The following is an 18,007-nucleotide window of genomic DNA, read 5'->3' as shown; positions in this document are numbered from 1 at the left end:
CATTTTAATAGCTTTTTGTAAATTGATAACTTTTACATGACTTTTCAACAAAGAAATGGCTGACCACTCTACATTATATATTCGTTTTGCTTAATCTGTAGTAAGTCAACAGATATCGCTTGTTTTGATACCATCGGATTGGTTATTTTACCGGATAGATGACATGGTAAGAGAATGAATGGACTATAACATTCAGTATCATTATACTTTAAACAATTGCACCTCTTGATAGATAGAGCGGACGCAGTTGTCCAGTATTACGGAGCCAAGAGTTTTGAGTTCGAGCGCTCACTCCTTCAACTCGACTTACTAAAATGGAATAAGAGTCCCTGTTTTACATCTGACACATTTAAGAATTAGTGAAACATCTGCAACTATTGTATCTTTTACTATCAATCATCTCACTCAAATTAACAGTAAAGTAACAGCCGTCTGTATTGAGTTTTTGCTCTGAACTATCTTTCCGACTTAACCCCAGAACAAAGATATATTATCCTTTGCAGCAAAAGTTTCATATTTTATCAAAACGGAAGATGAAGGGGAAATGCAAATGAACACATGATTTGTCAATATAATCCCTCCCTTTTACTATTTATTAGGTATAACACTTAACAGTCATGGTTCCGAGCTAATGTAAAATTGACAAAACTCTAACAAAACAATGAAGACGTTACCATAAGCTTAAGTGTTGCTAAGAAATTGCCAGTTTAGATAATACTGATGACAGCATCTTTAATTAAATCTTAGATGTTGAAGTTTTAAAGTCCCAGTGCTTGTCCGTCTATGTAAGTTTCCGTATTCGCTAAGATCACCAAATAAAAAACTGGTACCAGACTGCCTACTAAATATATTCAGTACATTACAATTATTTAAAATTGTTACTAAAACCATTACGGGGGCATTTTGAGAATGTCCTTACCTGTAATTATTTTCATAATGGAAATTATCAAGACAATGAGACATATAAATTGTTGAATAATATTATTTTAATATTTGTTAATTAACATTAGAACATTAAACGGATATTATATGAATATAATCATCAGTGCACGTATGTTTTGAGAAATTCCCCAGTCTAAACTGAAATTAGTACAGCATGAGTAAATAGTTTACGTTTGCACTGATAAAATAAGTTAAGTATCTTACATTCAAGCCTTCAAAACAGAAATTGGGAAATTCCTTCAGATACCTTTTTAAGGTATCGGAGTACATCTTGCATTTCATAGTGTACGTGTATGTTTCCGCTCTAGCATAGCTTGTACTGGTCACACCCTTTAGACATAATTTGTTTTTAGGATGCCTTTATATAGTCTTTTAGGACTTTAATTAATTAATACTAGTAATTTGGAGCAATCAAAAGACACCATTTCTTTGCTGCGAAAAATGCATTTTCAGCTTCCTGTCCGCCAAGGGCGCCTAGGTAACTTCCAATTGAAATATTGAAATCCATCATGTTTTGAAACTGTACTCGCGTCACCGTAAACTTATGAATTTTGACCAGGTTGTAAATTAAAATCCCATTCTTGAACGAAATTCATGACTGCATTAACTCGAGGGTTTCCACACTTTACGATGTCCTATTCAAGACTATTTGATGAAATCGCGTTAGAAATATTTAAATGTTTCTAAAATTTGCTTTTCAGTATTGCATATGGTTCAATATTGCTCGAGTTAAAATGTTGGAAAAGATCTTGATGGGGCATTTATTTTCACTCGAACAGTGCGAGTCAATCGCTTTTAGTTATTTTTATTTGAATAAGTCTTACTTACAGTGATAGTGCATACCTTTTTAATGTTTATAAGCAGAATCCCGAGAGATTGGCGTAGGCACCAAACTAACCCGAAGGTCTCACATAGCTTACAACACAGAACAAACATGCATTAACGCTGTTCTAGCATAAAACGTTCAAAATCTATAAAGATGACCGGCGTAAGTAAGCTTTCATTCAATGATTGGAAATGTCAACGTTATCTTATGATGCAGGCATTTCCGTTCAAACTTTCTTGAAGTATGCGTTCTAGGACCGTTTATTGGTTACGTTGTCCACGAAACGCTCATATGTAGAACGCTATTTAACAGCATGTGAGCGCGAGAATCTCTCTGTTGGCACACTTTTACTCTTATTATCCCCCGACGAAAGTCGGGGGGATATAGTTTTGGCGTTGTCCGTCCGTCCGTCCTTCCGTCCGTCCGTCTTTCCGTCCGTCCGGAGCCATATCTAGGAAATGGTTGGGAATATTTATTTAAAACTTCATATACATGTTCACCACAATAAGTTCTTGCGGCCCATCAAGTTTAAGTCAGATTGCCCAAGTAACACCAGAGTTATGGCCCTTAGAAGTTTCTAGTGTTAACTATATAGGGTACTATAAATATGGCAATTTCTGCATCATAACTTTTGATATATTTGACCTAGAACTATGAAACTTAAAGACACTGATTCTGGTATGCCTGGTATGTGGCCTATGGAGATGATAAGGTCTGGGTATTGGCGATAAGGGCCAATACACAAGTCAGGACCATTGGTAGACTTGCTTCTGTTTATCATGATAAGGTACTGTATAGCTACTGTGCAGTAAATAAATTGCAGGTGATATTTCTCACCTTTATAGCAAATCAGTTCTCACCTTTATATTTATTTATTTATTTATTATAGTCTCTTCACTGTACAGTACATCAATATACAACATAGATTAAAGAAACAATAATACAATGTACAATGTCATTCATATATGAATTATAAGAGACTGAGATAAAATTGGTTTCTACTATAAAAAGCCGGACAAAAGTTTTTACAAAATAAACGAGTTTAGAAAGCTTGGTTGAATTAGGGTTAAATAAACAAAGTGATAAGATACAACAGTGTTTTATCATATTTTTAATAAAGTAAGTTTTTTAACAATTACATCTCATTATTGCTGTTTTTTATTATCAAAAATATAAAAAATCCATTCAGGCACATAGCTTTTAGAAGTAATAAATTATTGTGTATTTTGAACAATGATATATTTTTATTGCTGGATTTTATTATACATAAAAGAAAGTTAACATTATTTAGACAACACAAGAGGAATTAAGCATTTTTAATATATAACATCCTTCTGTCTATATACCTTCTTTATCTATTAAAAATGCAACTGAACGCTTCTTTAATTTCTAATAAAATCAAGCAATTATCTTTTTTTTTCGTTTTTATTTTGTTACTTTTGATAAAGATCATATATTCATTGAATGAACAAACTTGTAATTTCTCTTATTAAGTTTTGAATAATTATTTTATAGTGAGAAATGCTTTGCTTTAAGAGTTATAATTTAATTGGCCAGGACATTACTCAACATGACTGAGCAATCAAAATCAGTATCTTATCAATTAAAATAATTTTGTGTACATGCTGAAAAAAGACTAAAAAAACAACAGCATTTCAATTAATAAAATGCAAAACACAGGAAATAACCAATTTACCTGTAGGCAATAAAATTTATGATTCTCTGACAATAATTAGGCTACATGTCAAGTCTACAGGGGTTTTATGGACCCTTATCAGACTGGACCAGACAGGATCTTGTATATTGGGGATTAAAAAGTCTGGTATTGGGGGGGGGGGGGGGTCACTTATATAGGAGATTTTCTTTGCCTTTAAACAGAATTTAGATCACCATAATGTGGTTGTGTACACATTATTTGGATTTATTTGTAAATTAAGAGTAATTGCCCTTTAATTGTATAAAAATCCACATATTTGTACATAACAAACTTACCATTTGGTACAATTTCATTAAATTTCTTTCATTCTTTTCCATGAACATTTATTGTAAACATGTGAAGTTGTGTACCTACACCTGGTCACCCCCTTACCTTGATCACACACCTCCCCCCTTTTCCCCTGCCCCCCCCCCCCCCCCACCCAAAAAAGAAAAAAAAATTCATTCCTTATTTCAGATTTTTTTTAAAACAAACTTCATATACATGTTCATCACTATGAGGTTATGGGGCCCATCAAGTTTCAGACAGATTGCCCAAGTAACACCAGAGTTATGGCCCTTAGAAGTTTCTAGTGTTAACTATATAGGGTACTATAGATCTATAGATATGCCAATTTCTGCATCATAACTTTTGACATATTTGACCTAGAACTATGAAACTTTAACAGAATTTAGAGCACTATAATGTGGTTGTGCACAGACAATTTTGTAAGGATTTCTTTTTTGTAACTTCAGAGTTATTGCCCTTTAATTGTCTAAAAATCCACATATTTGTACATTACAAACTTACCATTTGGCAGAATTTCATTAAATTTCTTTCATTCTTTTCTGTGAACATCTATTATAAACATGTGAAGTTGCGCACCCACACCTGGTCACCCACTTGCCTTGGTCACACCCCCTCCCCCTCCCCCCCAAAAAAAATATTTTTTTTTTCATTTCTTATTTTAGATTTTTTTTCAAACCTTCCAAGTTGTACCATTCCCCCACCTCACTTCCCCATCCAGTCATGCCCACCACTGATCATGCATCCTCTGCTCGCCCCCCCCCCCACTCCAACTTCACCCTTTTACCTTTTTTTTTTCATTTTTAATTTTCAGTCAATATTTATAATCAACATGTGAAATTTTGTTTCCTCTCCTCTGCACCCCCACCCCCTAAAAAATAAATATACATATATCTATATATAGATATATATATTTCCATTCCTTTTTTTTTTTTTTTTAAATGTTCAAACCTTCAACATGTTAAGTTGTGACTGCACAAACCTTGCCCTCAGCCATGTTCAAGATATCTTACCTGTGTTCTCTTAAGGACATCTGATCTTTTAAGTTCAAATGTACATGTACATGTAAAACAGCAACACCTGGTGCCAAACCACTCAAAGACAATATTTCATTCCAGTTAAACTTCAAGCTCACATTTCAATTAACTGCATTTAATTTTAAAAGCTAAGCTTATTACTGTAAGCATATCCCATTCAAAATAAATTCTTAAGTCAGGATCAAAGTATCATACATTTATTATGTACTCTTTAATTAAACATTTGTTTTCTGTTAAATTGAATTTGACTAATGAAATTATTTGCTTCTTATTAACATCCTTAACTTTTTGCCGGATATATCTTTTTGCCATTCCTCACCACAAACCCTTTCGGCGGGGATACCAATTCATCGAATTTGCTTGTTTTAATATATCCTTAAATGTGATAAGGACAACATTTTTTATGCTAGAATATCGCTTTGAAAATTTTAGGCGTATTGGTTTTATTATTGAATTTAAACGAATATATATAGAAACGTATAATTATGTCTATATTTTACTGAAAGACACATTTGTCATCGGAAGTCAAACGCACTTTCCAAATGAATGGTAAACAAGAACCTTAACTTCAGTTAACCATTTACGGGTATATAAAGCACCAATGTATCTAGTGCGCATTCTGTGCGTTATGTTTTAAGGGATATTTCTCAGGTGGATATTTCTATAATATCAGGATGACCATGTACCCAGAATATTTGAAGAACCATCTACGAGGTAACTGTATTTTTTTATTATCTAATTCAATTTTATTTTTAATCGTGGTGCCTTTTTTGGGATGTTTATGATGACCATTTCTTCTTCTGTAATCAGTGTTCAGGGCCCGTGCTCGGCAACTGTTTAAATTTAAACTACTTTACTATTCAAAAGTTTTGTTTTACTCTAGTTACTGTCACGGATTGAAATGAAACTTGGCAGGAATGTACATTCTGTTGCTACAGCCAAAACAGCAAAACTGCATCAGAATATATTAATTTTCTTTAAACAAAGTTATACCAAATAAAATATTAGTTATTCTAACGCGAAAATCAAGTCTTTAACGTCGATGGATACGGACCCATGGAACAAAGTTAATGTAAACAATTTGATGGTAAGACCAAAACCGTCAATCGCATTCCGCAGACAATCTATCCAAATTGGTTTGCAAGACGTTCTCGTGTATGACATTCCAATAGCAGTCGTCATTTAAGTGGAAGACTCTGAAGACATCCATGTTCATCTGTGTAACAGTCTGCTTTAAACAGAGAACCAACGCATCCGTATCTAAGCATATCAAACGAACTGAGCGTAATTACCTCTTCTGTTACAACTTCATGCACACCGGATTGGTGTTTTTACCCATGCCGGCAAAATTCACCAGGCACTCTACGCGAGACGACTTTCGTGCAGTTAATGACAACTAGCGATTCATGCATCAATTGATTTTATTTTGTTTCTGTAAAATGCGAAAAAAGTCAGGTACCTTTCCTTATAGCACAGTTTTGAATTCAAAATTCGTATTTTTACGGTAAGAACATATTGCTACGCTACAAACGATAAAACTAAAGTGTTGTCACTAAAACGCCATGACGTCACTCCTGCTTACGGACGTTAATAACCTGCGCTTTGTGTATATTCTATGCTATCAAATAGAGAGCTACAAAGAAAATATTTCTAGTTGATTTATTCATACTCTTATTTGTAAAATACAGTATACAAAAAAAAAAAAAAATAACCAAGCTTGTAATGTATTCGATATGCTTCGTTTCCGACCAATATGCAGATACTTCTGCCTGATTCGAAAACACATGACATAAAAATTATATTATAATTCATAATGTTTTATGTTTGTTAATCCCCCGCCACGAGTGGGGGGGGGGGGTTTACAGGAATGGTCTCCGTCCGTCCTTCCATACTTCCGTAACATTGTGTGCCCGCTCTGTATCTCCTAAACCCCTTGAAAGATTTTCATGAAACTTGGGTCAAATAATCACCTCATCAAGACGATGTGCGGAACTCATGAGTCAGCCATGTCGGTTCAAGGTCAAGGTCACAACTTAAGGTCAAAGGTTTGAGCCTTCCATTTCGTGTCCACTCTGTATCTCCTAAACCCCTTAAAGGATAATCATGAAACTTTGGTTAAATGATCCCTCATCAAGACGATGTACAGAACTCATGTGTCAGCCATGCCGACTCACGTTTAAGGTCACAACTCAAGTTCAAAGTTTTGAGCCTTCAATTTTGTGTCCGCTCAGTGTCTCCTAATCCCTTTGAAGGATTCATATGGAACCTGTCTCAAATGATCACCTATCCAAGACGATGTGCATAATTCATGAGTCAGTCATGCTGGCTCAGGGTCAAGGTCACAACTCAAAGTCAAAGGTTTACGCCTTCCATTTTGTGTCAGCTCGATGTCTCTTTAACCCCTTGAAGGAATTTCATAAAACGTGGGTCAAATGATCACCTCATCAAGACGATGAGCAGAACTGATGAGTCAGCCATGCCAGCTCAAGGTCAAGGTCACAACTTAGGGTCAAAGGTTTGTGCCCACTCTGTTTCTTCTAAATCCCTTGAAGGATTCTCATCAAACTTGGGTCAAATGATCACATCACCAAGAACTCATGAGTCAGCCATTTTAACTCAAGGTCAAGGTCACAACTCAAGGTCAAAGGTTTGAGCTCTGTATCTCCTAAACTATATGAAGGATTTTCATGAAACTTGGGTCAAATGATCACCTCATCAAGTCGATGTGCCGAATCCACGAGTCAGCCATGTCAATTCAAGGTCAAGGTCACAGCTAAAGGTCAACGGTTTACTCTTTAACTATCTATACCAGTGGCGGAGGATTTAGCTGTCTTTCAGTCTGCCTTGTTTCTTTTAAAGTGGTAACCAGAAAAGAAAAAACGGAGAGTAGGTTTTACAAATAATCGCTTTTATGAAGTTAAGCATTTGCAGTTATGAATGCAGTAGGTTGTCTCTCTTTATCTCTAGAAATATATTCAAACCACTTGTTATAGCTCTACTATTTCTAATTTATATATATAAAGTCTATGTTCTCACAGAAGCCAGATGTTCTGGCTTCTTGCAGAAAACAGATATTCTGGCTGAGCTGTCATCTTAAACATCAAAATAATACCTATTTTGGCCTGTAGCATTCTAAGACTGGTCACCAAAGCTAAAAACGATTAAACAATTTCATCTTATAATCCTTGACGGATGTTTTCCTAATTTGGTAAACAGCGTCATTCGATCCTTTTTCAAGTTTATTCAAATGGTTCCGCTTGATTGCACTAAAATGCCGATAGACATAATGTTAAAATTCTTTCATCCTAAGCGACGGAAATCGGGATCGATCCCTCCATGGTAACTTGCGATATATACCGAAGAGATATACTATCGTTGTCTGACTCCGGATTTTTTGAAGAATACGCCTTTTCCTTGTGCGTAATAAGCGTCCAACATAACTTTTCCGAACCGCAACGTCTTGCACATCAGTACGAATATGGGCAGTTTTTGTATTCCAAAAATCTATCCTTAAATTGATACAAACGCATGTTTCTGGGCAAGCTGATGGACTGTAACGAATCCCGGCTCCTTTCACGAATAGCTGTGTGTTAACCAGACGTGATCGAAAGCTAGATAAACTATTCGAGGAAAGTTGAGCAATCTCGGGCCTTAACAGTGCTTTTGACGGAATAAAGTATATCTTTACACTTCAAAATATATTTGTTATCACCTGTACTCTAATCTAAATATCCCATTCCTTTAAATTGTGACCTTATCCCACTGAAAAAGCTTGTCATGACAATTTTGAAACAATTGAAACTCGATGAAGCTGCAATAGTAATTAATGTTTCAGGATCATATAGCCAAACAGGATTTCCAGGCAGTATTGTGCTATAAGGCGTAGTCCTATCACTGTTATCTTCCAACTGTAAAAATAGTACAGTACTGAGTTATTATTTATAGTCGGCACAGGTAACCATTCGACTCCTCAAGAAGACTGATCATAGTAGTTTAGTGGGAGGATAATGCAAGAGGTGCTAATATTTCAAAATACTCCCTAGTCTTTAAGCGTGCCAGGTTTAAAGCACTCATTATGCTGGACTTTAATCGGAATGTCAGCTGGTTTTAACTGTAGGAATGGAGGATCGAACCAAATGAATCCTGTTTTCGTAGTCATACTGTGTTGCCTTTAGACCACTGCGGCTGTACATAACTAGCAGAAGTGATTGCCTTCTATACTGAATGACCCAAATACATACCTATTGGCAGATCTTTCTTCATAAATGTAAGATCTGAAGGCTGACCTTTCGAGTTCATCTTGTTTAATCGGATATTCAATATCATTATATTTATTTCCACCAATCTATTTTTGTATTTGAATCAATCAGACAACTTGCTTCAACAAATGTTTGGATTAACTTTCAAAATCGCATAAACATCACACTGCACAAAACACATTTATCGACCATAACGTATTATTTCCTAGCCGTGCATTTCACCAAATCTATATTCATTATCTTTATTATTTCATGATGCCATCATTTAGAATTGTCGCTAGAATAATAAAATAGAAAAAGTGGAAACTCCACAGGCCGCTAAACACAACAAAAAATCATTGCAGACTCGACTTTGATTGCGCCCTGTTCATTGACGATAGTGGAAATGCATGCTGCCGTCTACGCCCTCTAGCCCCGGGTTGAACAAAATTTAACATTTACACATGCTAAAAGTACAAAAAATATAATGAAAATATAAACTATAAAACATAAAATATATATATTATAAACCCGTGATTATTACAAATCGAAAGTCGACAAGCTCTTCATAGCGGTTAACTTCCCTTGCGTTTTTAATGTACCAGTAGGTATAAATGGGTGGTGCCCCCCCCCCCCCCCCCCCCCTCCCCGATATTTTTGCACATACCGATATTTTTGCACATGCCGATATTTTTGCACATGCCGATATTTTTGCACATACCGATATTTTTGCCCATACCGATGTTTTTGCACATACCGATATTTCTGCCCATACCGATATTTTTGCACATCCCGAAATTTTGCACATACCGATATTTTTGAACATACCATATTTTTGCCCATGTAGATGTTTTTGCTCATGGTAATATTTGCTTATACGAGTTTGTTGTATGTAGAAGATAACCTTAAGGGGAGAGCAATGTATGAAGAGTTGTTGTTTTTTAACAATCAGAATTCAAATATTGAAAATAGGGACTTGATATTACATTTTATATGAAATAAAGAAGGAACTAATTTGGTAGTATGTAACCTGTTTACATTTTCAAAACGAGGCTCTTTACTTCCGCATTTTGCCAAACCTAAATTTTCGTGTGTAAAACTGGTAAATGATAGATTGTGGACTTAAGGGGACGCATACTTTGAAATTAGAAAAAAGTGGGTGGGGTATTATAAAATTTACCTGCAAAAAAGTACAAGGTTTTGGTAAATGAAATGAATACTGTTTCAACTGTTATAAGTACACAAAGGATTGCTCACTAAAATAAAAATGAGAAAAACTGAAACAAGAAAGTTATTGTTGAATTACGTAAGACTTCTTGTGTACATTCAAAGTCAACAATTAAGACTTTTTGGTGCGAAAATAATAGTGCTTCACTTTGTCTAAACATTTATCAATGTCCTACAGATTCTAATTTAAAGAAAGAATGTGAAATAAGTTCACTGTCTTGCTTTTCATTTCGCATATGTGAGCTAAAACACATTATTTAGTTTGTTTACAAAGTAGTGCATAAGAAAAGATACGGTGGTCAAGGAATGCCACATTACAAAACTAAAAGAGTATATTCCCCTTAATACATTAAACATTTATCGTTACAGAAGTCTAGTGGCTTACAATAAAGGCCTAGAAATGTTGCCATTATTAATTTTTAACTTGGTATTCATGAACTACAATGCACTTAAATATCAAAACACATTCAACAAACTTTTGAAATGTATTGTCTTAAAAATCCCTAAATAAGGTATGAAATTTGGTTTGAGAGGTCCAATCAATGTGTATATGTGCAAAAGCAACATTCTAATCTTGTTCACAAAAGTTACTAATAAACAGCAGGAATGTCAATGATCAAAACTGGACGAATATACAGTTATCCTCACTTTAATGTCATTTATAATTTGTCCTTGAATTCTCCACCATACTTTTCATAACTCTGTTTGCACGAGTTGCAGGAGATGCTGTCATTCACGTAAAAAAAAAACGGGGTCAAATAAGTTTAAATGCAATATCATCTAAACGTAATTAATGGATTATGCAGTTCAAGATAAACTTTATCTCATATCGTAACGAACATGTATAATGTTGTAACAACAACTTTACTTACACTGATTTAAGTAGCAGTCGGTTTATAGTGACTTTATTGATTCATTTTGTGTTTTGTTATTGTTGTCAAAAAGTATAACGGAAGTGCCTCACAACTGAAGCGGAAACCAGTTTGATGCGCCAAAGTAGTCCACTGTAAGTAATATTATTTGACAAATGTCCACAGAAATTAATAATTTTCTAATATTAAAGACGAATATCTGAATAGGATCATTATTTGATAAGAAATTATAATCATCGACATGTTTTTTTTAAAAATCGTACACGTGCTGACACCTAAGTTGTCTCCCGTTGTTTTATTAGAGTTACCTTTCGTCCGGCGCAGTAATACATTTGCAGTGAATCGCCGAGAAGTCGTGGGAAAATTAAAAACCATGTAAACAAACTAAAATTAACCACCTTTTCAAGATGAATTTCAAGTGATCGACATTATGCATTTAACCCGCCTGACCTGTGTAGCATTTTAGATATCTGTTCTAAGGTATTCATTGTGTAGAATGTTATGTTATGCCCTTGCAATGCTAATCCCACTCTGATTTTTTTGTTTACATTTTTTATCAATGAGAAATATGGCGTCCATCCCGAGATGAACAGACGTGGCGTTAAATTTTTACATGTTTAAGCAAACCTGGTGCGTTAGAAAGAAATCTCATCCCTTCAACATTATTTGGAACACTGTTATTGTAAAAAACCTGTATTTTCCTTATACAAAAGCTTAATATTTTGTGTTGAATGCACTTTCACAAAGACCTCTGTTTTCCTATTACAGTCATAGTACCACATCCTTATCCACAAAATACTGAATATTACAGGTGTCCATCAGTATTATATCAGTTTAGGAATATGTTTTTTATTTTCCCACCATCGATTTCTTGAATATGCACCCCTTCCGCATTGCTGTATGAACTGTGAATGTAGCAATATGCGTCCCCTTAATGGAACGTATTGTGCGATTTAAATCAATAGGAAATAGCTTTTGTCAAAAGACAAGTGAACATCTTATCGTGAACAAACGTTGGATGTGCTAATAATGATAGTGATATTGGATGACCTCAATTCGGATAGTGTCATTTTGCGCCAAAATTGAATACGCTATCAAGAAAGATGCCTTGTTATATGTTGTATGTCATTTTCTCGATCGAAATTTTGTATGTTGTGCTAAAATTTCGGTTGGAAAAAATATGGCAAGGCATTTGTAATCCACCTATAATCAAACGAGGATATGGCAGAATAAACAACAGAACTTTGTTATTTGCCTTTGAAAGACACATTTCCAACCTAAACTTATCACTGAAATGCTTTAAAGTACTTAAAATGGGGTCTTGATATTACATTTTATATGAAATAAAGAAGGAACTAATTTGGTAGTATGTAACCTGTTTACATTTTCAAAACGAGGCTCTTTACTTCCGCATTTTGCCAAACCTAAATTTTCGTGTATAAAACTGATATATGATAGAATGTGGACTTAACGGAACGTTCTGTGCGATTTAAATCAATAGGAAATAGCTTTTGTCAAAGGACAAGTGAACATCTGACCGTGAACAAACGTTGGATTTGCAAACAATGATAATGATATTGGATGACCTCAATTCGGAAAGTGTCATTTTGCGCCAAAATTGAATATGATATCGAGAAAGATGCCTTGTTATATGTTGTATGTCATTTTCTCGACCGAAATTTTGTATGTTGTGCTAAAATTTCGGTTGGAAAAAATATGGCAAGGTATTTGTAATCTACCTATAATCAAACGAGGATATGAGAGAGTAAACCACAGAAGTTTGCTATAGGAAATGCCACGGAATACATTTTGGACTACTAAGCTATGAAACAGTCGTTTGTTTTAGTTTCAATTTTGGACGATTATGGTAGGTTAATTTTGTATAATGTACTGGACAATATTATTTGATATAGTCAATAATTTGTCTCAACATTGTCAACACTAAAGGTTATGAGACACTAAATTTGTGTTAGAACCAAGGGCTCCTGGGTTACTGACTGTTGCTGTGTGTTTTGTTACAACAATTGCAGAGATGCTTGAAATTCATCCATCTAAAACGATAGGCTTTAATTTTGTCACTATATATTCTTCTCTCACTAGAATCAGCAATTTTCTAGCTGCTTATGACAGCTTTCTCCGTATTCCTGAAATCCATATTTTTCCCGCGCTGTCTCTAAACATTTCATTTTTTATTTCAGTAAAACTGCGCGAATGATAAATTCCTCATACATCAAAGTTTCAAATTAAATAAAGTTTCTGCCTTGAAAAGAAATTCAATTTACATTTAGATTAGAAAAACTACATGAAATAAACAATCTCATCAGTCATATAGATTACAAATGTGATGACTCCAATTCAACTGTTCGAATATATCTAATTAAAACCAGCATGAAGTTAATATAGATTCAAGTTTCATTTATATTAAAAAAGCTGTGTAAATAGTAACATCATCAGTCATATAGATTAAAAATGTCACGTTTTGAAAGAAATTCAATTTACATTTAGATTGAAATAAACAATCTCATCAGTCATATGTATTAAAAATGTGATGACTCCAATTCACCTGTTCTTATATATCTAATTAAAACCAGCATGAAGTTAATATAGATTAAAAATGTCACGTTTTGAAAGAAATTCAATTTGTACTTATATTAAAAACCTGTCAACCTAGATAATCTAATTTCAAACGCCCTTCATGTGCATTTAAAATTAAATTCTGTAAGTAAACGACATCATTTTTCAAACAAAATTTGACAGCTTTAAATTAAAAAAAACCATGTGAGGTCGACAGTATAATTTATTGTCAAGATTAAACTGTCACCTTAAATAATCAAATTTCAAATTCCTGCCGTTGAAAGTATATTTTCCCACAGGTTTTCAAAACATCTCATTTACATTACCATCTTAAGTTTGGGAATGGATAGGCTATATAAACTCGCCTAAGACAGTTACATTTTACTTTACCTTTCAAACACTTTGTAATATAACTTCGTTATTTTATTTTGTGATAATGGACAAACCTATCCGGATAATTTGGAGCTGAGATATTCTATTAAAACCATAGAAGAGCAACTACAATGTATTATGCAGTGAGGTAAGTTCACATTTATATATGTTTGCCCGATTGATATTTCTTCCCTTTTTTGATAGCTGTATGTGAACATTTATTTTTTGATAAAACGAGTACGTGATGTTTGATGACTTTTGAGAATAGATACGGTAAGAATTAATGATGAATATTTCTTTCAAACCAATGAGAATTCAGCATGCATATTTGGGAGGAGCTGATGTTCAGCATTAAAAAGACGTAAAAATCAAACTTGTTACATTTTTGAGTTCGTTTTTTGTAAACATACATCATGAAAACTAGAAAGGATTGTTTACGGAATTTATACTGCTCAACGTGTAAGAAATGGATGACAGATCTTTATGTTACTCGTCATGTTCAAAGTAAGTCACATTTTACGAAGAAGAATTACATGAAAAGAGGCTCTAAATTTAAACGTAGTACCAGCAGAGATTCAAAATCAAACTGTAAAACAACAGAGACAAGCAAAATGCCAGAAAAAGGGGAAAATAAGCATTTTACGATACAAGGAGACACGATAAAAAATGCAGCCGTGATGGCGATAACTGTCTGCTAGAGGGCTGTAGCAGTTTCGAAAATAGTCAGCCATTCACGGTAAATGTATACGAACAAGTAAAAAGGGAACTTTTTGTGGATGAACCAGAGCTTAACACGTTTGAGGACATACCTCAGAATCAACTAGGTGTTCTTGGGATTTTAGACGACTGGGACTTTGAGTCCGCATTGCAAGGTGATGAAAAGCGCGCCAACGTTTCTTACGAAAGCGCGGGACACTTACAACCAATTTCGGTATATGAAGTACAAAATGAGCTAAATACATCTACAGAGTTTCCAATTGAAGTACTAAGTGGCGCGTTTTCAGAGCCGTCATGTACTGAGTTTCATGAGAATCAAGTTTCGTTTTACAAGTGTCGTGTATGTAATCCAAACTTTTACATGAACTATGAAAAGTGGTAAACTATTTATCTGAGTGACGGTTCATTTATAACAAAGCATGAGTTCGAGTGACACGATCCTTTTTGGCTGTCAGTTAAAATGGGAAAAGTACGCGAATTATGAAGACCGTCTTGCTACATTTCAAACTTGGCCTAAGCAGATGAAACAGAATAAATATGAATTAGCTCCAGCGGGATTCTTTTACACGAAGGAAGCAGACACAGTACAATGTTTTATGTGTAATGTTAGAGTCAGCCAGTGGGACGCTGATGACATACCTGCTATTGAGCATGAGAAACATTTTAGTGGTTGCAGTTATATGAAACTCACAGGCACAGGAGAAAACAAATCAAACATTTTACGTATGTGGGACTATGAAGCATTTTCCGCGGAGAATTATGACATTTAAACCAACGCCAAAGTAGGCACGACATGGAGTTGAATAAAGTGTCTTTATTACAGTCTTACTTTGACTTTTTCTACGCTAAAGAAATAAGTGTGAACATGTACTCTGTTTTCAAAAAGAAGTGTTTCGGATGTGAACATTTTTGTTTATCACAACTGAATCATACCTGTTTATCACTGACGAATGAACAGCAACTAGAATTATGTTTTGAAGACATCCTTCTCGATGTGAACGAATCTGACATTTTATTGAAATGGAATAAAGCAGCTTCTGCTCTTGAGCTGTCTCCCGAACTGCTTGAAATGTTCAAACTGAAACTCTACAGCAAAGACTGGCGCGAAACGAATATGAAAACATCAAGTTGGAAAGCTAAAATGATAAAAATGACTGTTCAGCTAGTGCAGTTGGAAAACAAATTCTGTTAAATGTGGTAGAACAAAAAAAAATGTTAAACTTCAAGACTGATAAAAGCTTGAGATGTCTGCTAGTTTTGTTTGATTTCTATTTATGTATTTCTAGTAGATTTAGTTTGTCATGTTGGCATGTAATAAAATAAACAGTATACTGAATTCAGTTGTTTTGTATTTTCTTCACCTGCCAGTTAGTACGTAGATCAAAAGTATAAATTTGGATGTCAAACGTTGTCTGATTTCATTTTGATACATCTCTTTGAAACATGGAGAGTGTGATTAAGCTCGAAGTTGACTCTACGGCTCAAGTGATAGGTTAGTTGTTTTGATAACAAAAACTGTTTTACTTATAGAATATTTTCACTAACACTCTTCAGTTTAGAAAGATATGTATGAAAACTGATTTCAAGAAAACACATTCAACACATCCTTGATTATACTTTTATAGGTCCAGCAACGTTGGAAGAGTACGTTCGTCTTCCAACTATTAAAGCATGCAGATGGAGCTTTTACTAGCCCATAAAAGCCATTTATTATTGCTACAGTGTAGACCAATCTCTGTACACCGAAATGAAAAAGCCATACCGCCACATCACCTTTTTCGAAGGTTTTCCCACCAAAGCTGAAATGGAAACCTGGCACATGAAGGAACCAGGACACAAGGTGCTCGTGATTGACGACCTTATGATTGAGAGCAGTAGTGATAAATCAATGAGTCAAGTCTTCTGTAAACTAGCCCATCATTTTCGGTTCTACTGTCTGCTTATTTTACAAAATGCGTTTTGCCCCGGTCGTGAATTTCGCACCATAAGTCTTAATACGCACTATTTCTTCTTGTTCAAAAACAGCCGAGATGAATTACAGATACAAACATTAGGTCGTCAGATTTTTCCCGGGCAAGTGAAGTATTTTATAGATGCCTACAAGAAAGCAACTTCCGAAAAGTACAGATATCTTCTGGTTGATCTTTCCCCGCATTCAGATCCCAAATATAAGCTTAGAACAAACATCTTACCCAATCAGTTAATGATAGTATACCAACCAGAAAAGGCAGCATGAGCCGGTTAATTAAGAAAGAAAAGGACTTTTTAAGGTTACTTCTTCATACAACTGACAAACAAAGGAAGATTTTATTACAAGCGATAGAAAAACCACAGTTAAACGCTATCGTGCAGATTGTATACAATGTTATACTAGGTCACCGTTCATTGGCAGAAAAGGATAAAAAACGTTTAGCAAAACGCAAAACTGTTATTCGTCAGTTTGTAAGCAAAGGAATTTCACTTAGAAAGAGAAAAGAGCTGCTACTGAAGTATTTTAAATATATTTTACCTTTTATTGATGTAATCAAGACTGAACTTACCTAAAAAAATAAAATGGCGCGCGAACTAGTACTCGTACCTAAGAGTAAATACGAAAATTTGCTAAAGATTGTGGAAGAGAATAAACAGTATGAGCAAAGTGGTGGACAGCTGGACAGCAGTACTGAAAAGCCAGTGATCGCGGATATGAAATCAGAGACAAGTATTTCCACTGAAAAACAGAGCAACAACAGAGATGAAAATGAAAAAAAGGAATCCATGGATAACGATGAAAAGCCGAAATTGTATGTAGATAAACCGCTATCAGAAATGCCTTTTGACAGAATAAAGTTAACACCCTCAAGAAGGAACAAGAAAAAAGGCGCTAACTCACATCTTTATGGAAGAAAGCATACACAAGTCAGGGGAAAGAAAAAAGGCGCCAAACTTCAATGGATAAATTATACCATATAAAGAAGGTAAAAAAAATGAATGAATCGTCTCAAATAGAAGTTGATGGAAAGCTTATTTATTTTCATGCAACAACTATCAAGAAAGACACCTTTTCCCACGGTCTCCGTGGATGCCACCGTTGATTTTATATAAGAACGGGTCAAAATAAATTATCTCATTTATTTTTGCATATAATTCACGACATTTAAAAAGCAATCGGAAAACACCCGCTGGTTTTTATTAAATGTAAAATTGAATTGCCAAGAACA

This window comes from Mercenaria mercenaria, chromosome 14 (assembly GCF_021730395.1).
Source record: "Mercenaria mercenaria strain notata chromosome 14, MADL_Memer_1, whole genome shotgun sequence".
In the NCBI taxonomy this organism is placed as follows: domain Eukaryota; kingdom Metazoa; phylum Mollusca; class Bivalvia; order Venerida; family Veneridae; genus Mercenaria; species Mercenaria mercenaria.
This window is presented reverse-complemented; position numbering follows the sequence as displayed.